Here is a 26320-nt window from a genome sequence, read left to right on the forward strand (position 1 = left end):
GGGTGTATTTTTACACATACCCATGCTGGGTGGGAGAAATAACTCTGTAAACGGACAATTGTGTGTAAAAAAAATTAACAAATTGTCATTTACAGAGATATTTCTCCCACCCAGCATGGGTATGTGTAAAAATACACCCCAAAACACATTATACTACTTCTCCTGAGTACGGCAATACCACATATGTGGCACTTTTTTGCAGCCTAACTGCGCTAAGGGGTCCAAAGTCCAATGAGCACCTTTAGGCTTTACAGGGGTGCTTACAATTTAGCACCCCCCAAAATGTCAGGACAGTAAACACACCCCACAAATGACCCCATTTTGGAAAGTAGACCCTTCAAGGTATTCAGAGAGGGGCATGGTGAGTCCGTGGCAGATTTCATTTTTTTTTGGTGCAAGTTAGAAGAAATGGAAACTTTTTTTTTTTTTTTTTTCGTGTCACAAAGTGTCATTTTCCGCTTACTTGTGACAAAAATTAATATCTTCTATGAACTCACTATGCCTCTCAGTGAATACTTTGGGATGTCTTCTTTCCAAAATGGGGTAATTTGGGGGGTATTTATACTATCCTGGAATTCTAGCCCCTCATGAAACATGACAGGGGGTCAGAAAAGTCAGAGATGCTTGAAAATGGGAAAATTCACTTTTTGCACCATAGTTTGTAAACGCTATAACTTTTACCCAAACCAATAAATATACGCTGAATGGGTTTTTTTTAATCAAAAACATGTTTGTCCACATTTTTCGCGCTGCATGTATACAGAAATTTTACTTTATTTGAAAACTGTCAGCACAGAAAGTTAAAAAAATCATTTTTTTGCCAAAATTCATGTCTTTTTTGCTGAATATAATAAAAAGTAAAAATCGCAGGAGCAATTAAATAGCACCAAAAGAAAGCTTTATTAGTGACAAGAAAAGGAGCCAAAATTCATTTAGGTGGTAGGTTGTATGAGCGAGCAATAAACCGTGAAAGCTGCAGTGGTCTGAATGGAAAAAAAGTGGCCGGTCCTTAAGGGGTAGAAAGCCCTAGGTCCTCAAGTGGTTAAGGAGCACTGGCCCTTTAATAGTCAGTGCCGAGCAGTTGCATGCTGGGGGTTCTTTTTATCTATAATATATTCCTCCACTTCCATTTATTTCCCTGCCTAGCTGCCTATCTAAAACACGATCCTCTGCTCACTTGTGTTTACAAGCAAGGCTGAGGTGACTCAGCGATTGGAGGAGAAAATAAAAAAAGTTAAAGGCAGAAATTACATCAGGATTTAGCCTCAAATTGTGGGCGAAATACATGGTTCCCACCAGGAACAGAATTCACTTCATTTACTATACAAAACTCACTGAAATCAAAACGTGGAAAGTACAATATATGTGTTATGTAAGTAGATCAAGTATTTATCTACTATCTATATGTGTTTTTTTCCTGGCATAGTATGGCTGATCCTACTGCTTTAACGCAGGCGTTATGCTGTAAATGCAGTGCATGCAGTGTGTGTTGTGGTACTACACTCCGTCAGACTGGCCGTACTGTGAAAGATACATTGCTTTTGCATTGTAATGGGCCCACTGCAAACCAATCCTTAAAGCAAACCTGAACTGAAAAATAAAAGTCAAAATAAACATACACGTCATACTTATCTCCTGCGTAGTCTACTCATCAATCTCTATCATCTCTCCTGAGTCCTGTTTTGTCTACTGTGATCAATGGAATTCTCCATCCTCCATTTTGAAAATGGCCGTTACCCCATAACAGCTTCCTGGTCAGCACACTGTTAAACTGTAATATCACCCACTTGAGCCATAGGGAAACATGAACATTACCTTGCTCATCGGTTGTCCTTTGTCCTTGTCCTCATCAGCTGTCCTTTCAGTTATAACAGACAGCAACTGATGTATGACCTCAGAATAACTGATAATACCTCAGAAATTTTAGACCAATCAGAAGACTCAAGCTTACTATCCATGTCTTTTGATTGGCCTAAAGTTACCATGGCAATCTGATTTTTGTTTTAAAAATCCTGCATTCTCTGATTGGTTGGAATTCTTCCGAGAGTGACAATTGGCCTAAAATTACCGAGTTGCGGTAAATCAATTTTCCACAGAAATCCAATTTTCTGATGACGATTTCCGATTGGAAAATCAGATGATCAACCATCGCTATTTTTAATAATTGTATTTCTCTGAACCACATACATCAGATGCTTGTCTACTTATTGTCTTCCCAGCCGCTTGGAGTCCAGTCTCTGACCTGCGTAATTTGGGCAAACAGTAGCAGATGAGGTTCTCACCGGAGTGAAAATAATGCCTGTCAGAAATAAAATAGTATTCTTATAATTTCTTAGTAACGCCAAGTAGGCAAGATCTGCCGCAAGCGATGACTTCCTCATTAATCATGGACGACGCGGTGAGTAAATAAAGGATCTCGGCGCTGCAGCAGATAACTCAGATAGCGTCTTGCCTTGTCATGAATGATTGGGAAGTGCTGACACAGGAGATAGGCCTTTGAGCTTTATTTATTTATTTTCTTTTACATCACTGTAAATATTCTGCGTACAGTGGAGGTATTTGTCTTTCTAGACAAATCGGTCTGGAAACTGTGGAAACCTAAAAGAAAAAAAACAATCACTTTTAAAGGACAGCTGAAGTTAGAAGAATATGGAAGCTGCCATATTTATTTCCTTTTCAATAATACCAATTGCATGCCTGGCAGCCCCCGCTGATCTGTTTGGCTGCAGTAGTGTCTGAATTACACCAGAAACAAGCATGCAGCTAATCCAGTCAGATCTGACAATAATGTCAGAAACATCTGATCTGCCGCATGCTTGTTCAGGGTCGACAGGTATTACTTAAAGCGGTATAAAACCTTGACATAATATTCAATAAAAACATGTTTTCCTACTTTTTATATGCCATACGGTTATCATATTTGCGTTTGTGTGTAAGTATTAGTATTCATTTAGAAATTATACTTTCCCAAAGTACACTTTTTTTGCTCTGAAAGCTGATTTTGCATTGTATTTATAACTGGTTTTATTCATGTTCTAACAAGCAAAAATGCTTTCTAAATTGTCTGACTTTGTTCAGGGGACCCGCCAGTGTTAGAGAAGTGTTTATTAAAGCGGTATTGTGACTATAAAAATCAAATTTCAACAGCAACTGGTCTGAGTGTATTAAGTGATAAAGATGCTTATCCTGCATTCAAAACTTTTTCTGCTGTTATGGTTTGGAGTTATCGCATACTTTAGGAGCACTGGCCCTAGTGCCAAACAGTGCCAAAAAGTTGAATGCTGGGAGTTCTTTTGAATGCTGGGAGTTCTTTTTATCTATAATATATTCCTCCTCTTCCATTTATTTCCCTGCCTAGCTGATCACTTGTGTTTACAAGCAAGGCTGAGGTGACTCAGTGATTGGATGTGTAAATAAAAAAAAGACTCTGGGAGAAGGGCAGCTAATGAATACACAATGAGCAAGAGAAGGGAGGGGGGGAAACAAGAGTCAGGGAGGATATGATGTCAGCATTAGGGCTTGGCAAGATGGCCACTGCCTAGAATAGGATTTTCTGCTTTTCCTTTATAAAATTCACAGGAATCATTACGTGGATAGCACAACACATCTGTTATGTAAGTAGAAGTAGTATTTATTTACTTATATATGTGTTTTTTATTTCTAGGTTAGCATGGATGTCTCTTGTTCTTTAACATTCCTCACTTGATACAATTAAACACAAGATAACATTATCTACAACTTGCGTCCAGCTTTGCTAGCAGGGAAGCTTCTAAGTCCGTTGTGTAACCCTTTGAATGCTGTTCTAGTAAAAAAAAAATGCTGGTTGTATATAATATGCTGTAAATAATCTATTAGAGAAAAGAAGAAATGCTGGGTTTCATTCCGCTTTAAAAGGGAATATGCAGGTAGCCTCCATACAAGGCCATATCTGGAGGTAGCCTCCATACAAGGGTGTATCTGGGTAATATAATGCCTATGGCAAACATTGAAACTGCACCCCTTCTGGTCAGAGCCCCCTTCACCTCTAAAAACAGCATCTTTTCTTGTGTATATGTGTTATGGTTGTCTATGTTTTGGGGTCTGGATACTGCAGAATATACTTTTTGGGAAATATTTGTTCTTATTTCCTCTCTGTCCTCTTTTCTAACACTAAGCCAAGTGCACCCTACATACATAAATTAAGTAACCATGTTCCCCAGGTAACAGAATGAATCTGATCTGAATGACAGAGAGTCATGGGGGCAGGCATGGTGGCTCAGCACAGGAGTAGGCATGGTGGTGCAGTACAGGGTCAGGCAAGGGACGTAACACAGGGGCAGGCATGGCACAAGGGCAGGCATTGGTTGCAGAACAGGGGCAGGCACGGCGCCCATGGTGCTGTGGTGCCCATAGCATGAGCCATGCCTGCACCCCTCTAGATATGCCTCTGCCGCTATATTCCTCTCGTTTTAGTTGTTTTTTAAAGAAAGCAAGACATAGTTTGGCAGTAGTCACTGGCCATCGCTGTTTTATCTGTTAATTAAGCCATCCTTCGCTTAAAAGGGCCAATGGTGCAGGGTGTGCGTGACTATTCCTGACTATTCTAGGAAAAGTCAATACCTTTTGAAGTAAAGCTGTGTACACATGCTAGATGAAAATCAGTGGCTGTATAAAGTAAATGTGCCCCCCACCCCACCCCACACAAGCACACAACCAATCATAGGGAAAAAAAAACCTCTCCCTTGCATTCCCCTACTAATTCCCCTACTAATTCCCCTACTAATTCCCCTACTAAATGAGTGGACCTCAGTGGACCTTCTTGGCATTCATTCTAGCAAACCTGCTGTACAAACTGAGGGGTCCTTCACTGCTATCTGCAGCCTATCTCTGGGCTGCCTTGGCCCCTTCACAAAGAACTGAAGCTAGTCCTGTGTAATGCGTTTGGAAGCAAATTACTAAATGCTCACCATTTCCTGATTCTTTCCATCACATGATGCAAAGCAACCAATGGCACGGCAAGAGTCTCCCAGGGGTTTCCCTCCCACACAAGAACATCAGAGAGCAGGCAGAGAGTCTCTGAATTCAGCTGTCTAACGACAGCTGGGTTCTGTGCGCCATTCAGCATACCTCCCAACTTTTTGAGATAAGAAAGAGTGACACTTAAGCCACACCCCTATTCACGCCCCTAACGCACCCCTAGTCACGCATACCATAAAGATTTCATAGGAAAATTATGCTTCATAATTCAAATCACACTGGTTCTTTCTATCCTGGTTCTTTTCACTTCGTATTAACATTTAAAAATAAGAAATGTATCAATTTAAAGGATAAGAATACATTTTAGATTAGAATGAATTTACTTCAAACATACAAATGTTATGTATGTTTGTTATTAAAAGTTGGAAGGTGGTTTTTTGTGTTTGTTTTTTAAAAGGAGCCTGAGGTGAGAGGGATATGGAGGCCGACATGTGTATTTCTTTTTAAAAAATGCACATTGCCTGGCTGTCCTGCTGATCCTCTGCCTCTAATACTTCGAGCCATAGACCCCGCACAAGCCTGCAGAACAGATGTCTATGACTAGCTGTATGCTTGTTCCAGGTATGTGATTTAGACCCTACTGACCAGAAATATCAGCAGCACTGGCAGGCTGGTATTGTTTTCAAGGGAATCAATATGGGAGCTTCCATAGGCCTCACACCTCGGGTTCCTTTCAAAGGACTAAACTAATGAAATAAACAATTGTCTATCTTCCTTCTCCTAAAAATGACTTTTTAAGATATTCCACAATTTTATTTTATGTATAAATCTACTTTTTAAGTTTTAACTGTTTCATTGTGTTTGCTCAATGACATATTCATTGAAGTATGCCAGAGCTAAAATGTATAAACTATTGACCCATTTTATCTCTTTCCTGCTCTCAGAAGCCATTTCTGCTAGGAAAGTGTTTTATAGTTAGAATTTCTTAACAGTGAGGGTCAAACTGTAGTCACTTCCTGTCTGAGTCAGCCACTTACATACCTGATATTTAACTCTTTCAGGCAGAGAAAGAAAAAAAGCAACACAGCATAGTTATTTGTGTGCTTGGCACTGTACATACTCATGTCTATGTCATCATGTCACCTCGGGTATCCTTTAAAGGGGAACTTCAGCCTAAACAAACATACTGTCATTAAGTTACATTAGTTATGTTAATTAGAATAGATAGGTAATATAATTTTTTACCCACCCTGTTTTAAAAGAACAGGCAAATGTTTGTGATTCATGGGGGCTGCCATCTTTGTCATTGGGGCAGCCATCTTTTTGGTTGAAAGGAGGTGACAAGGAGCAGGAGACACAGTTTCAACTGTCCTGTGTCCTGATAACCCCTCCCAGCTGCACACGCTAGGCTTCAAATGTCAAATTCAAGATGTAAAAAAAAAAAAAATTTGCACCAAAACAGCAGAACGAGAGCAACAACACCAGAAATCCCATCATGCTTTGCACTGCATCAGGGGAAAAAAGCCCGGACAGTTTTCTTCTGTGCAGCTAAAAATGAGGCTTGGATAAGAGAAACAAAGTTCTGATGCTGTGAAACTGTTAAAGAAACACCTGGCCTTTTCAGTGCTGCTGAGTCGATTTTTAGTCCGGAGGTTCACTTTAAGTGGAAGTTTTTTATGTTTGGAAGGATGTTTGAATAGATGAAAAATAACTATTCTCCGCTGCATTTTCCCTTTAGTAAACCACCCCAATGCCCGTTCCATGTAAACGCTGGATGCACATAGCTCATTTCGCTTGACTCGCTCCACCACAATACGTATTTGCAATAGGATTGAGTTCTATTTACAGCCGAGCATTATTAGGACCCTAAAGTAGGCTGCTAGAAATTGAGCTTTTAAGTCTTCTTTAATTAATAGAGTGAATCCCACCTGATTATTGTTCTTAGCGAGCGTTCACAGAATGTGTGGGTAGAAGAAAAAACACTACAAATAATTTAGTCCTTTACTGTTTAGCAAAATTATCAGTGGCACACGCAAAGTGTAAATGTTCTGTTTGTGGTCTTATCTTAGAAACTGTCATTGTGTTATATCTTTATCTATTATGTTGCTAAAAAGGGGGTGGGTTTCTCATTTGTTAAACAGCACCTGTCTTACATTTATAAACCATGACCCCTTGTGGCCAAAGGGAGGGGATGCAGGTGTATCCTTTACATATAAGTAAAGTATATTCCTTAAAGGGAACCTGAAAATTTAAAATAAACATGTGATGTACCTGCAAATGAATATTACATACTTACCTCGCCATCAGTTCCTCACAGTAACTCAGTAATGTATTTTAACCACAATTCCTTCCTGAGTTCTGACAAGATTTTGATAGGGAGAGTGGCTGGATAGTGTACTGGTTAAGGGCTCTACCCAGGGCCGGATTTGTACTCTTTACCGCCCAAGGCCACTATCACCAGCCGCCCCCTTCAGTATAGGTCCCCATTTCCCTCTAGTACAGGTAGCATGATGACCCCTCCCCATCAAGTATCGGTAGCTAGAAGACTCCCTTAATCCCTCCCTTTCCCACTCCCACCTTTCAGTATAGCCAGCTCACCTACACCCCAGTAGCCATAAGTGTCACCTCTCCACTTGTCTCCAGCGCAGAAGCTTCCTCTCCCCCTCCATCTCCATCAGCCGCTGCTGTATATCTGTCCCTCCAACCAGCATCTCTCACTTGTGACTTGCCGGCATGTTACCAGCTAGTAAGCTTCTACGTTGCAGACGAGTGGAGATGTAAGCGACTGGCGGCTGCTATTCCACATCTGCTTGTAACTCTGCAATGCTGCCCAAGTCCATAGCTGCCGGTCACAACGCCAACGTGCAGAGAGAGCAGGGCGACCACTGAACATTGGGTTGGCAGCAGAGTACCGTGGTCAGGCTGCTGATCTCCCTGCACTGCAGCATTTGCAAGCTTGCAAATGCTGCACCAGTTTAGCCTGCTGCTTTGGTGCCCTTTCTCATTTGGTGCCCTAGACCATGGCCTAGGTGGCCTTGTCCTAAATTCTGCCCTGGCTCTACCTCTGACACAGGAGACGTGAGTGAACGTTAATGCAATATTGTAAGAATGAGCATCTTTAAGATGACTAGGTAATGTTTGCTTGACCAACCTACTTAGGATGTTTATGGCCAGCTTTAGCCTTCCAGATAAAAAACTGCTGAGATTAGATCTGAGGACCTTAGTTCTTCAGAGCTTTCACCCTGTGCTTAAAGTGTACCCGAGGCAACATGTGACATGAGATAAACATGTGTATGTACAGTGCAAAACATATCATTTTTTTTCTGTTCTTCTGCCTGAAAGAGGTAATTTTCATGCATGCAAGTGACAGCTTCTGTATTGTAGGGTATATTAAACCTCACTAAAATTACAGCCATAAAAGTTTCCCTGGCAGTATACAACAATGAGGGCAGGGGAGAGATAGAAAAAGGTCAATAGTTCACGTATTCATGTAACTCTGGGACACTTAATAGACTGCAGTTAAGCAGATACATTAAAACATTCAATTCACTTTGTAAATGTTTAAACATAAGATAAAACCATGGGATATCTTAACAAAAAGGTCATTATTAGGATTAGGAGGATAAATACAATTGTTTATGTGGTCTGTTTATTTTCGCCTTGGGTTCACTATAAAGATAATGCTGTGCTAGATCATCAATATCTAAGAATGAAGCTTAACAGAAACTGGCAAAAAAAGGGAATATCAAAGTTTACTACTCACAATGTAGTTGTACATGTATTTAATCATTGATCTCCATGTACTATCCCACCTAGAACCTTCTGTCCTCCCAGGAGACCCTCTTGTCCTCTAACCTAGTCACCTCCTCTCAATCCCGCTTCCAGGACTTCTCACAAGCATTACTTCTACTTTTCTACTTTCGAACTCCCACCCACAGCCTGTCTGACATGCTCCAAAACCTTCAACAGTATTTTTAAAAACTTTTTAAACAAGTCTATAATTTACCGTAGGTCACAGTGGAAACTCACTGCCTCATCCACGAATGCCTATGACTTATTATCTTCTTCCTTAGTGTCTCCACCCCACTACCCTCCAGATTGTTAGCTCACAAGGGCAGGGACGCTTCCTAGTGTTTCCTATTCTGATGTAATTTATCATATGTACATGAACAAGCATTAGTTGTTGTATTGCTAAATGTGCTGATTGTGCAGAGTTCTGAACGTTTTGACTGAAATTCTGCACTATGCCCGTAGCAAAAAATAATCTGATTTTATTAAGTCAGGTTAAAAACCACACAGCCAGGTAACTGACATGTTTCGGACTTACTGGTCCTTAATCATAGCACATATTATGTACAGCACTACAGAAGATGTTGGCACTATATAAATAAAAAAAATAGTAATAACAATTTGTACAATAATTTGTGCTAATTTCTTAACCAACAAGATGGGAGTTTGATCTCCAAAACAGAATACTGTTGCCATGGTTGCACAGACGTGCAAGCTGAACTTACCAGCAGTTTTGGAAAATTTTAATTGGCTACAAAATAAAATGGAAAGATCGTTTTCAATAGCAGAAAGCAGCACGGAATTTATGCTCTTAGCGACGTAGTTACAAAAGTAGTGTTCTGCACTAAAAGTTGTAGTTTTTAAAAAAGAAAATCAAAATACCAGTTATACTTTATTATTGTTTATTGCTCATTTACTCTTTCCCTCCTCGTGTGATGTCCATTTCTAATTTGCACTCAAAAAACAAATAAGAGAATATTGTACTAAAATATTACTGTTTGTTCTCCACGAATATAGGCTAAGTTGCACAAAATTTGCATAGCTGCTATGATTGACTTTTCCCAGGAAGCCCTCAGTAATTTGGTGGTGGTTTCAGACAAGGGCAGCCCACGCCTGGGCAAGTAGGCAATGACAATTATACCTGGGTCATTTGGTTAATTAGATATTAATTGGGAGCTTTGGTCTAATGAATAAAGTAACTGTGTGTTACTGTCTTTATAACCATGTAATGATATCCAGCCGGGTATAACTTTACCTCTAGAAGAATAAAGTAGAGTTTAAAAAAATCACTACGTTACTGTTAAAGGGATACTGTAGGGGGTCGGGGGAAAATTAGTTGAGCTTACCCGGGGCTTCTAATGGTCCCCCGCAGACATTCTGTGCCCGCGCAGCCACTCACCGAAGCTCTGGCCCCGCCTCTGGTTCACTTCTGGAATTTCAGACTTTAAAGTCTGAAAACCACTGCGCCTGCATTGCCGTGTCCTCGATCCCGCTGATGTCACCAGGAGCGTACTGCGCAGACACAGACCATACTGGGCCTGCACAGTACCCTCCTGGTGACATCAGCGGGATTGAGGACATGGCAACGCAGGCACAGTGGTTTTCAGACTTTAAAGTCTGAAATTCCAGAAGTGAACCGGAGGCGGAGCCGGAGCATCGGTGAGTGGCTGCACGGGCACAGGATGTCTGCGGGGGACCATTAAAAGCCCCAGGTAAGTTCAACTAATTTTCCCCCGACCCCCCTACAGTATCCCTTTAATGTGTACATTCTAATCTATAGGAATATTCTATAGGAAACAAATGTAACACATTGTTCACTTTTAAAGTGTACATGAGGCAACATGAGATAAACATGAGTATGCACAGTACAAAACAGATTAATAGCCAGGCTGTTTTGCTTCATTTATTTTGCTGTCATGTGGGTACCTTGTAGGGAATATAGTGAACATCACTGATAAGATAATTGTAGCCATAACAGTTTTCCAGGCAGAATACAACTTCTGGGAGCAGAGGGAGATACAATACCTGAACTATTGACCTTTTTCTAACTCTGGGACACTTATTAGGCTGCCACTAAACAGAGAAAACAAAATATCTAGTTTGTAAATGTTTAAATATAAAATGAAACCAGGGGATATCTTAAAAAAAGTCATTTTTTAGGAGTAGGAGGATAAATATAATTGTTTATATCATCAATTTTCCCTATTAAATCAGTTTTATACATGTGTTTTTACAAAAAATAGAAAAGTCACAGTGACTAATATGTTACAACACAAAACATACAACAACTGCATAGAATAAAAGTGAGATGACTCAATTAGGGATGGCCGGTATTGCTGAATTTTGAATCCACCATTTTTCGGCCATGTCACACAGAATTCCAAATGAATTCCGAGTTTGTATCGCAAAATTGTATCATTGCAATTTAATGCCAATCTATTTTTGCACCAACCATAGGATTAGATATGATTACTAGGGATGGTCGGAAATGCCCATTTACAATTGTGCGGAAATTCCGATTTTGGCCAATGACAATTTCCTATTTTCCGTTTTGATTTATTATTTTCCGTTTTTCCCACTTCCTGTTTTTTTCCGATTTCCTAGGAGTGTTTAATTTGTAATTTTTTGCATCAGAGAATGCAAATCTTGTGATCGATCTAAAATTACTGCATTCTCTGGTTGGTCCAATGCTTCCGAGTTTTGTGATTAGACTAAAGTTACCAAGTTGCGGTAATGCGGAATTTCTGTGGAGTTGCAATTTTTCTATTTTCCAAATTCCGAGTTCCAATCAGAAATGCGGAAATTTCAATTTTGTGGAATCCAAATTAGCATCCCTAATGGTTACAGGTAGTCCCCGGTTAAGGAATAAGATAGGAGCTGTAGGTACATTCTTAACTTGATTCTGTACTTAAAGGATACCCGAAGTGACATGGTGAGATAGACATGGGTATGTACAGTGCCTAGCACACAAATAACTACGCTGTGTTCCTTTTTTTCTTTCTCTGCCTGAAAGAGTTAAATATCAGGTATGTAAGTGGCTGACTCAGTCCTGACTCAGATAGGAAGTGACTCCAGTGTGACCCTCACTAATAAGAAATTCCAACTATAAAACACTTTCCTAGCAGAAAATGGCTTCTGAGAGCAGGAAAGAGATATAAAGGGTCAATTGTTCATCAATTTTAACTCTGGCATACTTTCAGGCCCGGATTTACCTCAGAGAAGCCTATAGGCACAGATGTCCTGGCACCTTAAACTTTGTCCTCTAGGAATCTACAAATCCCCGCTGAACTGCACTGCAAGTGTGCTGGCTGGCCTAGCTGTCACTTCTCCCTTACTTCCCTTGCCCTCTATAGATAGCTACAGGTGCCCCTTAGTATTAGGTAGCCAGATGTACCCTCAACATTACTGTAAGTAGCTAGAGGTGCCCCTGACTGAAGGAGATCTAGTCAATTGAATGGCTACAGCAGGTCTCTCATCAGGACTCTGCATAGGGAATGAGGGAGGAAGGGAGACGCGCTGAGAGTGGAGTGGGACGCCTTTCCATCTTCAGGCACCTGTAGGCACATACCTACAGTGCCTTATGGCAAATCCGGCCCTGCATACTTCAAAGAATGTGTCATTGAGCAATAAACAATAAAACTGTTAAAACTTAAAAAGTATTTACATTCTGAAATTTATCACAGGTGGTGACATCTTAAGTTCTGTCAGATGATCTGTACGGAATGTCTGTTACTGAGAGTTCTATGCACAGAAGGAGATATTGCTTGTTTGGCTGTTGGCAAAAGCCATTATTTCCCACAATGCAACAAGTTCACAGAAAGCAAGCTGCCAGGACCATGGTCATGACATCACACTGTAGGATGATCTATTTCCACCTCCCCCTCCCCTCCAAAATATAGCATCCCTAGTGGTGTGGTGAGCTCCTTCCTCCCCAACATAGCTTCCCTGGTGGTGTTAGTGGCTCCATCCCATCCTAGTGTGTAATGCAGAGTATAGGTGCAGCAGAAGTAATGCTTCTCTCACAAACTCTGTAGCACTGATTTATTTTTGTATGTAGAGCAATTTTCAGCAATAGCAAGGTTTTACTATTGATAATCAGTACTTACTAGAATCACTTTAGGTTGCCAGCCCAGATGTAAAATATATATATGAAGAGCTGGTATTCCAATCACATTTTAACAAATGGTTCCTGCGACTGTTAGCTACCATTTTGTTAGCCATTCTCAGTTCATTATTTACCTGCAAAGCATATATTAGTTATATTATATTATGTAAAAACTTACTTATATTTAAAAAAAATAAGTCTTTAAAGTGAACCGACAGACTAAAAATCTACTCAGCAGAACTGAAAAGGCTTGGTGTTTCTTTAACAGTTTAACAGCATCAGAACTTTGCTTTTCATACCTAAGACTCATTTTTAGCTGTTTAGAAGCTAAGCTCCACCCCATCAAAGAAAACTGCCTGTGCATTTTTCCCCTGATGCTGTGCAAAGCATGATGGGATTTCTGATGTTGTTGTTCTCGTTGCCTAGCAGCTGGGAGGGGTGATCAGGACACAGGACAGTTGGAACTGTGTCTTATGCTCCCTATTCACCTCCTTCCAAACCAAAAAGATGGCTGCCCCTGTGAAATCACAAACCTTTGCCTGTTCTTTTAAAACAGGGTGGGTAAGATATTATATTACCTTACCTATCTATTTTAATTAATGTAACTAATGTAACTTAATGACAGTATGTTTGTTTAGGCGGAAGTTCCTCTTTAACAATTAAAATATGTATCTATTATTAGACAACTATTGTAATTAAAAAAAATAAAATAAAAACATTAACACTTGGAAGTATAAAAATATAATTTCAGACTTTTAAAGTGTACCAGAGTAAAATAAAATAAAGAATTGATACTTACCAGGGCTTCCTCCCGCCCCATATACACATGTTAGTCCCTCGCCATCGTCCTGCAGTCTGCCTTTCAGCCGCAATCAACCCCGGTAACTTACTCAGTCGCATCCAGTCTGGGTGCATGGACCTGCTGCATGGACCTCCCACACATGCGCAGTAGACCCAGACTGAAGTCACTGAGCAAGTTACCAGGGTTAATCGCGACTAAACAATAGACCGCGGGAGGACGGCAAGGGACTCGCACGTGTTTATGGGGCGGGAGGAAGCCCCGGGTAAGTACTGATTCCTTACTTTAGTTGATCTCTGGTTTCCTTTAAATTTCCAAACTTTGAAATAAACCTAATCAAAAACAACAAAGTTTGTCTTTAAGAAGTTCTGCTTTTATTGCATCCACTCTGCTCCAATCTACACCACAGGGTGAATTTTTCTAGATTTTATTTTCTTTAAGTTAAACTCCTACATATGTAACAATCATATCAAAGTTTATTTTTGCTCTGCGAAATAGTCATTTGCTTTTATAGAATTGTAAAGTTTTTTTTTTACTGGACATTGCAGGTGGAAAATTGGAAAAGGGGAGATAGATGGAGTCACTACGGATGCACAGAGAGGAGGCATAATTGTACAATGAAAGTAGAAAGCAAGCAATGAGTGTACAGAGGGAAAAACAAATAGCAGAATATTATGTAAACTAACACTGCTGCAAGAAATAGAATAAGCACAGTATTGTATGTGTTCAGTAGTTTGTAGCAGAGAATTTGTCTTGAATAAATGTAATGTGTGTGCTTGTAAACTATTATCTTAGTTTTGTCTTGGACATTGTACTTGGTAGTGCAAGATCTTCACCTCCAGAAGCAAAACGCTCGAATCACTGCTAGGCTGATAGCATTTTATTGCTGAGAAGTTCAAAACGTCATTACTTCTGTTTGCTTTGCAGCTGAGCTGAATGAAGCAAAGTTTACATCATATTGTCATGCCTGCTGTTTAGAATTTATATTTTGAAAATGTAAGCCTTAAACCAAAATTAAAATGTTGTTGCTGATGTTCTATTTACCATAAGTACGCCACATACAGTTAATTCTCATAAGTTTATTTTTAGTTCAGGTTATCTTTAATGTTCCCGCTACAGGGATGAAAGCTCACCATGACATCACATACCCAGTTCACATCTACTGTTATGCCTTGCATCATGTAGGATTAAGAGGTGGCTAGATATTTGCACAGTTTTTTCCCCACTGCACAGTTTTTTCCTCACTGTGTGGTGATAATGTGTGCTGCATTTTGCCACAGTTAAAGGACGACTGTACGGGGGTAGGGGGAAAAAGAGTTGAACTTACCTGGGGCTTCTAATGGTCCCCCGCAGATGTCCTGTTCCCACTACAGATGGCCCGAACCTCTGATTTTCGGTTCACGAACCTCCTGCGAACCGCAATGAACTTCAATGGAGAGACGAACTTTGAAAACTAGAAACACTTATGCTGGCTACAAAAGCGAGAGTGCAGGCCGTGGAGGTTTTCAAGCCCATATGGTCGCTGAGCTGTGGTAGTTCAATGATAGAACAACAGTGACTGTCCAGCTGATCAAATTTTGTCTGTCCACAATGAAGCAACGACCTTACTATCTTGGGTGTGCCCCCCCCAAGACACTGATATCGCCGTCGGCCATTGCTTCATTGTAATACGCAAGCCCTTTCACCGGCGCAGCAAGGTAATGATCACGAAGGGGAATTGGCACATGTACATGCCTTTTGTTTTGTTGTTGCAGCTGCTGTGCAGCCAGAAAAATTAGGCAGGCATGTACACGCACCAAAAAAAGTAGTATAGCGGCCGCTGCTAGAAGCGGCCTTAAAAATTCAGGAATCCATCTGGAGTCCTGGACCCTGTTGGTGGTGGCGGAGAAGGCAGTCAAGCGGCCTGAAGGCCGAGGTGCTGTGTGTGGAGCGACTTAGTCATGGGGAAGAAAGATATATCACGCTTTTTTGCGGAAGCTGAGAAAGATGAGGTGTTCTGTGTTAAATAGTCAAATACGTCCTGACAATATTGGGGGTTGATGACACGTGCCTTCTTCTGAACACTGTACTTTGGTCGAGGGCCGCACAAAATCATGACAGCGCGACCTTGAACAGACCTGCCGGGTGGCCTGCCTCTGCCTTTTGTTTTGTCCATATTGGGGGCATGAAGTGAAAGGTATGCACTGACTTGACTAATACAATGTGCAGTCAAACAGGTGCAGTTAACAGGTATGCACGGAGTGGTATATCACACTGCGTGCACTCACTGCATTGAACACAACAGGTAGGTTTATGCAGTGATGGGTATTACAATGTGCACCTGTCACACACAGACAGGTAGCGGACAGGCACAGTGACACTGCGTGTGCTCAACTCACGTAGGTAGGTGGGTGCACTGTGAACAACAGGTAGGTAGGTATATGCAGTAATGGGTATTACAATGTGCACCTGTCACACACAGGCAGGTAGCGGACAGGCACAGTGACACTGCGTGCGCTCAACTCACGTAGATAGGTGGGTGGGTGCACTGTGAACAACAGGTAGGTAGGTATATGCAGTAATGGGTATTACAATGTGCACCTGTCACGCACACAGGTAGTCACTGAATGTGCTGGGCCTGGCAGTGGCACACACACAGTATGAATTATCAAGGCTGTCTATGCAACACAAGTGTCAGTGGGACACACAGAAAAAAAATAGATCACAAGAACAAGATTAGCTCTCAAAAAAGCTGTTGTGGGGTGCTATTTTAGCAATACGAATCAGCAAGGAGCAAGCTTACAAGCCTACAAGAGCCTAACTAATCTTTCCCTTTGAGAGTCTGCTGCAGCAGCAGCTGTCCCTTCTCTATTTACTGCAGGCACACGAGTGAGTAAAATGGCCGGCGATGCCTGCCTTTTATAAGGGGGGAGTGGCTCCAGGAGGGAGTGTAGCCTGATTGGCTACAATGTGCCTGCTGACTGTGATGTAGAGGGTCAAAGTTGACCCTAATGGTGCATTATGGGGGCGAACCAAACTTCCGCAAAAGTTTGCGGTTCTCCGCGATCTCGAACCCCCGGATGTTCTCCGGGAACCGTTCGCTGGCGAACCGTTCGGGCCATCTCTACTTATGGTTCAAGGGGGTACTCAGGCTTGATATACTTAACCAAGAATAGCAAATTTGGGGCTTGATTCACAAAGCGGTGCTAATCTACTTAGCACGTCTAAAGTCTTTAGATGCGCTAACCAGGGTGCTAAGTAGGTTAGCACCGGATTTCTCAATCAGATCGTGCGCTAACTTTGTGCGCATAAAGTTTTACGCGCGCTAAGTCCCATAGGCTTTAATGGGCACTTCGCGCGGTGCGCCCTGCGCTCTGTGCAGTACGCGCGTAAAGTTTTATGCGCATAAAGTTTTGCGCGCGTAAAGTTTTATGCGCGAAAAGCTTGTTTAGACGTGCTAAGGGGGTTTTCACAGGCGTGCTAACAGTTAGCACCGCTTTGTGAATCAAGCCCCAGGAGTTTAAGAAAATGATGAATCCTATATAAACACCAAATTATTATTTTAGCTAAATAAAAGCAATAGTAAATGCTTAGAAATTGTTTAGAACCAATTATCACGTACCATGACTATATATATATATAAATATATATTTGTCAAGGGGTACTTTTTATAATGTTTACTATGCTAGGGGGTACTTGGTCAGTACAGGGTCTTAAATGGGGTACATACCAATAAAATGTTGTCCACTTTAACTATGCTTGTACCTGTTGCTATCTCTCTGCGTAGTTTATGCTATAAATATATCAGTGCTTTAATTAGCTGCCCTTTCCCTATAAAGAATCTGGCTGTATAATTGGGATTCGTACTTTAGACTGTTAGCTCCTTCTGTGGCTTTGCAGTTCCCTGTGGAATATATCAGCAATATAATTTAATAAAGGCTACAATGCCCCTTTAGGAAGGCCAAAGTTATATTAAAGGAAAAAACATTAAATCAGATTTATGATGCAGAGATCAATAAAAAGTATATTTCCATAAAATATCATAAAGTGTGTGGGATATAAGAGAGGAGAAGCATTGACTGTACTGGGTCCTCGGTCCCAGCAGGACTGTAAGTAAACAAGTATATGAATGCTCTGAGCATAAAAATCACAGATCATAGATCAGCCATTCATTTCCACCTCCAATAAATCCTCCTATCTAACAAGAGCAGATAAAGAGTTATTTATGGCGTGTTATTGATTTATTCCAAAAGAGGACACCGCACAACAGATTTATGAATTCTGAGAATTTGGAGGAGGAATTTATTACGTAGGAACAAGGGAACCAAATTAGATAGTCATTGTGCCAAAATAAGCTGGGGGAAAATATCAGTTGCGCAAGAAGATGGATAATAAATACATTCACAATAAACAGAGAGAACATTGCTGGAAACACAACACTACGCGCTGCCTCCCTCCTCTTCATCGGGATATTTACAGCTAACTGAAATAATGATGACCAAGCAAGAACGTTGTCTGGTCTTCGAAGGCGAAGGAAATGACGAAGAGTACCTGTTGGGTTTCAAACTTCAAACTCGAAAGGCCTGGTTCATATGGGCGTTAAAGTGCATACACACGTCTGATTGTATGCCCGATTGTCGTTCAAACTGGACGTTTAAACAGCTTGTCATTCAGACAAATAGCCGTTCAGACTCCTACACACAGACGACCAAAATTTTGAAATGCTAATTACAGCTAATTTAAATGCCGTTTGACTAGTCAATGGACTGGATAGAACAATGGACCAGATCAAAAGACTGATCAAACGACTTGTTGTTTGAATGGCTATTAGTGTCAAATTAGTTTGAACGACAGTTAAGGTACATACACACGTCTGATTTTCGCAAACGACCGGTCGTTCGGACATCAAATCAGGCATGTGTACAGTCTGTCGTTCAGCTAATATGACTGGACTTGAGCGATCTGCCAAGCGGATCGCTCAAGTCCAGTCTTATCAGCTGAATGACAGACTGTACACACGCCCGATTTGACGTCCGAACGACTGGTTGTTTGGACGTCCAAACGATGGGTCGTTTGCGAAAATCAGACATATGTACTAGTCTTTAGTCCACGGATCCGCCGAGCGGATCAGTCAAAACTGCTGTTATCAGTCTAACAATCAAACGTACACATGACCGACTGTCGTTCAAATTACCAGTTTGAACAACAAGTCGTTCAGAAATATCAGACGTGTGCACGTACACCGTAGCAGCCTCTTTCATGCAAGTGCTGTCCTTTCAAATGAATGGACAGCGTTTTTTAAATATCGGTACTGGCATTTCCTATTGTTTGTATCTTGTCTCACCCCGGACGCTACACTCGTTGCTTCTGTGTCTAGGGATGGTCGGAAATGCCCGTTTCCAATTCCACAAAAATTCTGATCTCCGCCAATGCCGTTTCCATTTTGCCAATTTCCGTTTTTCTCATTTCCCAATTTTACAATTTCCGAGGAGTGTTTTTTCTCTCATTTTTTGCATCATAGAATGCAAAAAATTATTTAAAAAAAACAACGGAAAATCAGAAATTGGAATCTTGTGATTGGTCTAAAATTACTGCGGTAATCTGATTTTTGCAAAAAAATTCTGCATTCTCTGAATAGTCCAATGCTATCGAGCTCTGTGATTGCACTAAAATTACCAAGCTGCCGTAAATTGGATTTCCGTGGAATTCCAATTTCTGTTTTTTGATCGGAAAGACCGATTTTCGATCAGAAATGTGGAAATTTCATTTCTACAGAAACCGAATGAGCATCCCTATTAATAACACAAAGCAACAACCAAACTACAGGAAGCACCGCAGAAGGTTGCCAAATGCTTTTCTGCTCCAGAAAAGCATTTGACAGCATCTAAATGAGCCACTGCTGCTGCTGGTTTTCGATGCCCATCCGAACCAGCCCTCACATGTTTCAAACTCCGAAACATTTAAAGTAGGATCGAGCTAATATTTCATCTTTGAGCTAATGCATTAAACACAGCACAACTCTAAAAGAAGGTTATATGGCTTTATACAGTCATTGGCAGAGGCGTAACACTTGTCCCGGCAATGGATGCAGCTGCGAGGGAGGGGGGATGGGCGTAGAAACCTGGGGGGGCAGTAGCTCTGGGTCCCATGCAGGGAAGTTTTAAGGGGCAGGAGGTGGGAGCAGCAGGCACACATAGTGGTGCAGGGAGCATCACTTAGCATCTATGTTGGATCTGTGAATGCAAGACAAGACAAATAACATTTATATTGCACTTTTCTCCTGGCGAACTCAAAGTGCCAGAACAGCAGCCACTAGGGAGCACTCTCTTAGGCAGTAGCAGTGTTAGGGAGACTTGCCAAAGGTCTCCTACTGAATAGCTGCTGGCTTACTGAACAGGAAGAGCCGAGATTCGAACCCTGGTCTCCTATGTCAGAGGCAGAGCCCTTAACCATTACACCAGTGCACATGCACTTTATTGGCAATAAGGGCCAGATTTCCCATAAGGCACTGTAGGCTTGTGCCTACATGTGCCTTATGTGGAAGAGGTAGGCCCTGCAGATGTCCGCCATGTGCCGCTCCATCCTCCCTCCATGTTGGTCTGTGCCAGTGGTTGATTGCAGTGAAGGACAAAGGTGTGAGATGGGTACAACATAGGAGGTTCTGATTCCCCCAGCAGATTTCTATCATGTGCTACTTCACTCTGATACAGTCAGGTGTATGCGGACAGCAGCACTCACATTCTGTCCTGCTAGCAGTGACTCTGCATTACATCGCACCAGTGGCATTATAACGGTCGGGTGTAGCAACACCGATGTCTGATTATATGGTGATCTGCAGAATCACCAATAATACAGACGCTATACCTGATTATGTGGTGATCTGCAGAATCACCAATATTACTAGTATAGCTAAAAGGGTGCAAAGAGTGTAGTGCTTGGTGCAACCGTAACTTTATTAGTTTTGCAAGACCTTACCAGAGGGACTGGTAAGGTACTATAATACACAGACTGTAACCTAGTAATTAGGCGAGACCTCACCAGAGGGGCTGGTGAGGCACTATCAGTACACAGACAATGTGACAGAGAACAAGCCCCAGCAACTGGTGATGCTGAGGGAATCTCCCGAGGAGCGGGTGATTCAGACTATACTGCAACCTAGTGATCACCTTAGGAGCACGTGATTAAGACTATACTGCAGTCTAGTGGACACCTGAAGAGCAGGTGTACAAACAACACTGCAACTACTGATCACCTGAGACTATACTGTAGTCTAGTGGACACCCGAGGAGCAGGTGTACAAACAATACTGCAACTACTGATCACCTGAGGAGCAGGTGATTAAGACTATACTGTAGTCTAGTGGATACCTGAGGAGCAGGTGTACAAACAATACTGCAACTACTGATCACCTGAGGAGCAGGTGTTACGATACTAAGAATCCTTCACCAGAGGCTAGCCCACTGGTGAGGACAGAGTGGTCAGACAGGCAAGGTTCGGCAAAAGGGAGGTAAGTAACAGTACAGAATCGTGAGGCAAAGGGATAATGGGTAACAGGCAGAGGTTCAGCAACTGGTCAGATAGGCAGAAGTACAGAAACGTTAGACAGGAAGCAAGGTCAGAGTTATAGCCAGAATCATACACAGGTAATCAATAACAATATAACAATTCCTAGTCTAGGTGTGAAGTCCTTGGTTTCAACACCTAAGATCTAGTCTAAGGTCTGAGCGCTAACATGAAAGTATTCACGACAGCAGACGAGGACCGAATGACAAGTGAAAGCTTATGAGGAAGAGGGAGACTCTCAGCCACTCCCACCTCGGATTTCCGCCAATCCGAGCGGCGAGAGTCATCCCTGACGTCAGCCGACCAGCAGGTCAGCTGACACGCCCTCTGCTAGCATAAAGGTCCTGTCTCCGCGTGCGCCCATGCGAGACAGACCTCCTGTGAGTCAGAGAACCGACCGTTCCTGGCGTGCCTGTCACCGAGGGAACGGAGAATGCTTGTGAGCCATGGAAGGAAGCGGCTGCAGACACCCCCTGCGTGTCGGCAGCCGCTGAACTACTAGTTGTTACAGGCGTTCTTCAGCTCACTTTTTCTCCTGAATTTTCTCCTAGATTATATTTGAACAATTTATCAATAATATGCCTTTTAAACTACCAGCAGGCAAGAAATATTCAAAATAATAATTTTACAGTGCTTTTTCAGTTACTTTTTGCTACTTTTTCACTTGCAGAGTACTTAAAAGTTATTTTAATCAGTATATGAAAAATAATCTCCTTGGTGAAAATGTGAATTAAAGAGACCCTGAAGCCTCCAGAAAACGCAGTTTTTATGTTACAATGTTGTTAGGTATGAATGCCGCATCCCCATGGCTGAAATCTCAATGAATCCCCCCAAAACCACAGGGCAAAAAACCACAACTTTTCTGGTCGAGGATTTTGCTGCCCGGGGAGGCAGAGCTCCATGCACGTCAATCAGTGCTAATCGCCGCCTCTCCCCCGCCACTCTCAGTGAAAGAAGACTGAGAGGGGCGGGGAGAGGCAGTGATCCACGCAGATTGACGGAGGAGAGGGAGAGCTACTGCTCAAAGCTCTGCCTCTATGTGGAAGCGCTGCCTAAATCGGGGATTTTAGGGGATTAACTGAGATTTCAGCCGTGGGAATGCGGCGTTTCAGAGGGGGCATTCATGCCTAACAACATTGTAACATAAAAACTGTGTTTTCTGGGGACTTCAGAGTCTCTTTAAATAAGGACCCCTGGAGGCCATTTGCAATTCACTTTTTCTCCTGAGTTTTCTCCTTGGTGATATTTTCATGTTTTGCCAATAAATTCCCCTAAAACCCCCACCAAGCAAGAAAATACACAACATAATTTTGATAGCATTTTTTCCATGACTTTTGGTACTTTTTAAATTGTAAAATGCTGAAAAGTTATTTTAAAGAGAAGATAAAAAATATCTTCTAGGAGAGAGAGCTCAGGAGAAAACGTTAATTGTGTATGGGCCCTGATGTGTTTCTTTCATAACATTTATATAGTTGCAAAACTTTTGGAATCTGATTTAATATGATTGGAAATCTGTTTTTACTTCAGTATTTGCAAATTTAATTTCCTTCTGTAGATTTTATTGTATTATATTTATTGTAATAATTATATTTCTTTAATTTACTCTGAATCACCTGAATCACTACAGCTATAACATTGTTATATCATCTAAACTTTTACTATTCAGCCACATCAATTTCATTTTATTCCTGAAAAATGTGTTCCTCTCCAACAGTGAAAAAAACAAAAATACAGAGTATTAAAAAAAAGACCTTGTATTTCTGTGTCTTTGCAGTTAACCAAAGAGCTCGTAGAGGAAAGAATCAATACTAACCCAGGGCTACCTCCTGCCCCATAAGCACATCCGAGTCCCTCCCTGTCCTCCTGGTCTGCCGTTCAGCCGCAACCAGCCCCGGTAACTGCCTTAGTCAGGTCCAATATGAGTCTCCTGCGCATGTTCGGACCTCCCGCACAAGAAGACCCAAACTGGACCTGACTGAGCCAGTTACCAGGGCTGATCGCGGCTGAACGGCAGAACGCAGGAGGATGGCAAGGGACTACGACGTGTTTATGGGGTGGGAGGAAACCCCAGGTAAGTATTGATTCTTTCCTTTAAGAGCCTTCTGGTAAATCTGAAGTAAGAATAAAAATAAAAAACAGATACTCACCTAAGGAGAAGGAAGGCTGAGTCCTGTAAAGCCTTCCCATTCTCCTCACAGGTTCCAGCACTGGATCCCCGGTTCAAATCTCCTTTTCTGGGAGGCTTCAGAAGTTTTTGGGAGCATTCGGGCTCCTGAAGACAGGCGACTCTGTACTGTGCATTGGCAAGTGCGTGAGAAAGAGACTCCAGAAGCCCATGTGTAGTGGAAGAGAGCAGTCTCCGACTGATCCGATCCAGTCCGATCTGGTCGAGTTAGAGATTGCTAACGGGGGAGCCTGTGTGGGAACACGGGAACAGTAAGGAGACTGGGAAATCTCTATAGGACCTGGAGCCTTTCCTCTCCTTAGACAAGTATATGTTTGTTATTTTAATTCTCATGTCAGACTCCCTTTAAAGCAATATACAAGTAGAGGTAGAGGTCGGCACCAGACACACTGGCCAGCATGGATAACTTCTGATCTCCCCAAACTGGATATGCTTCCACAAAGGTTCATCAATGGAAAAAAGTAGATCACAGACGCAGCACCAACTCCATGCACTTAGGGTTTATTAGATCAGAAAAGAAGGCATACAAGTGTCAGGGGTTCAAACACTTAGGCCGGTGTTTGTACCCCGATGTTGTGATCTACTTTTTCCCTTTAAAGCAAACCTTTAAGTTTGGGGGAGGCAAAAGTTAGACACTTATCTCAGTAGAAGGAAGGCTCTGGTTCCCCCAGAGGCTTCCCACATACTCCTGTAGACCACTGCTAGACACCAGGCCCCCCTGTAAGCTCATGGCCACACTCCCGTAAATGAATAAGGCAGAAAAAACCAAGCCCATTTGGCTCTGTGCTATTGAATCGGTGTGAGTCACCTGGGCAGTGTGGCCGAGCTCTGTCAACAAGCCCTTGTCAACAAAATTTGGGAGGTCTCATCAATGTAACAATGAAGTGGAAGGGGATGGGGAAAATTTTAGGATTATCCAAAGGCTTCTCTACTGCCAATTGTAGGTAGATGTACCACACACCTTGTGAACATACACCTGCAAAGACATCTGACCATACATCAGACGATCGTTTCAGGGCCAGTAAGATCCCCTTTGTAGAGGCATTGGGCAGATTAACATGTAACAGCAAAGTGCAAACAACAGAATAAAAGCCTCTTTGACACAACTCCCACAATTGGGTAGAGAGCAATCAGAAACCGTCAGTAAAACACTATGAACTCATGCGTTCTGAAAACTGCCATTCATTGTCACATGCCTTTCATGACATGACATAATATGTCCTTCCATGTCCACTGTGTATGGCAGCCATAGTCAACACCCTCAACTTGGGAGTACTCAAGTTTGGGGGTGTTGCTTTCCACCCAATCGTGGGTGGTGTGGAGGTTTAATTGGGGTTGAATTGTGTCATGCAGGCTTCAAATTCTGTTGTTTGTACTTTGTTGTTGCATGTTAATCTGTCCCATGCCTTGACAAAGGGGACCTTACTGGCCACAAAACAATCATCAAATTTCTGCACCTGTAGATGTGATGAGACAATAAATAGTTCCTGCAAGTCTATGTGCAGACCTTTCCTTTGTTACTAAGTATGCCAATCAGGCACTCTTTTCCCTTTGGTTTCTTTTAAAGGATACCCGAAGTGACGTGTGACATGATGAGATAGACATGGATATGTACAGTGCCAAGCACACTAATAACTATGTTGTGTTCCTTTTTTTCTTTTTCTGCCTCAAAGAGTTAAATATCAGTTATGTAAGTGGCTGACTCAGTCCTGACTCAGAAAGGAAGTGACTACCATCATTGACTACCTCACTGATAAGAAATTTCAACTATAAAATACTTCTATAGCAGAAAATGGCTTCTGAGAGCAGGAAGGAAAGAAAAAGGGTCAATAGGTCATAGATTTTAGCTCTGGCATACTTTAATGACTGTGTCATTGAGCAAAAACAATAAAATAGATACAACCTAAAAAGTAGATTTAAACATAAAATAAAACTGTGAAATATCTTAAAAAGTCATTTTTAGGAAAAGGAAGATTGATACAATCATTTATTTCATTAGTTTATTTTCGCATTGGGTGTCCTTTAAATCAACGTGTGTATGGCTATCTGTACACTGTAAAAGCTGTGAACTGAGTCTGTCACGGCCACATTGACTTACCAATCGTGTTTATTACTCAGACAGCACATGTTCTCAGAATTGATTTATTCTGAAATGTGTGAGTGAACTGTTAGCATTGCCGTGAGATTGAAAGCTATCAGCTGATATGTTTAAACAGCACAATGTTCCACTGCTGAATCATCTGACGCCGGCACAGCGCGAATCGCAGCTTCATTGTGCACCGGCAACAGGTGTGCTTTAAAAGAAAAGAAATGTCAGATTGCCAAAGCACTGCTGAAAATGCAAATGCTTTCCCGCTGTGTAAAAAAAAAAAAAAAAGTATATATACATCAGCAGCAAATTTTACAAATCCGTAAAAAACACGTTAGCCTAAAACGAACAATCTTGTTTCATCTTAACATTTACAAGGGAAAACAAAACTGAGGGAATAAAACACCGACATATGTCACGGTTGTCCTTGCGGAAAGAGCGCCGGTGACGGCGGGTTGTAGCAGTTATATGGTGTTTTAATTGCTGTGATGAGGTTTTTTCGTTGTTGCCCGGCAAAAAGGAACTTTTGCACGTTCGCCATTAGCCTGCTACATTTCAGCCCATTAAGCTAAAAGTGCCTAGTTTTATGGCCTCATTTGCATGGTAGCATGCTGAACGGATCATCCCTCATCCCAGGTTTAATTCTCGGCAAAGCTTAAAGCAAAGCTGAAACAAAACTTGGGAGATGGAAAAACAATGTGAAAACACACAGCCTTAAGGTAGCCACACACCATACAATTTTTTAAAATATCTGTTCAATTTGAGAATTGCAATCAATTTTTCTGTAACATTTCAAAAATATGACCAATGTACCACACACGTATGTTCAATTTTTCCCCAATTATGATAAAAATG

At 41.7% G+C, this 26320-nt stretch overlaps 1 protein-coding gene and 1 long non-coding RNA gene across 3 annotated transcripts in view; one reads left to right on the forward strand and one right to left on the reverse strand.

Annotated features, from left to right (window-relative positions):
* CNTN5 (contactin 5) overlaps positions 1-26320 on the forward strand; it is a 1437092-nt gene that overhangs the window by 491286 nt on the left and 919486 nt on the right. The window lies entirely within an intron of this gene.
* Positions 2496-12934, reverse strand: LOC137545515 (uncharacterized). Its single transcript, XR_011026051.1, has 2 exons — positions 12852-12934; positions 2496-2598 (listed from the first exon to the last, which is right to left on the reverse strand). It is a non-coding gene; the product is annotated as an uncharacterized lncRNA (long non-coding RNA).

Source organism: Hyperolius riggenbachi, chromosome 2, assembly GCF_040937935.1.
Source record: "Hyperolius riggenbachi isolate aHypRig1 chromosome 2, aHypRig1.pri, whole genome shotgun sequence".
Classification (NCBI taxonomy): Eukaryota; Metazoa; Chordata; class Amphibia; order Anura; family Hyperoliidae; genus Hyperolius; species Hyperolius riggenbachi.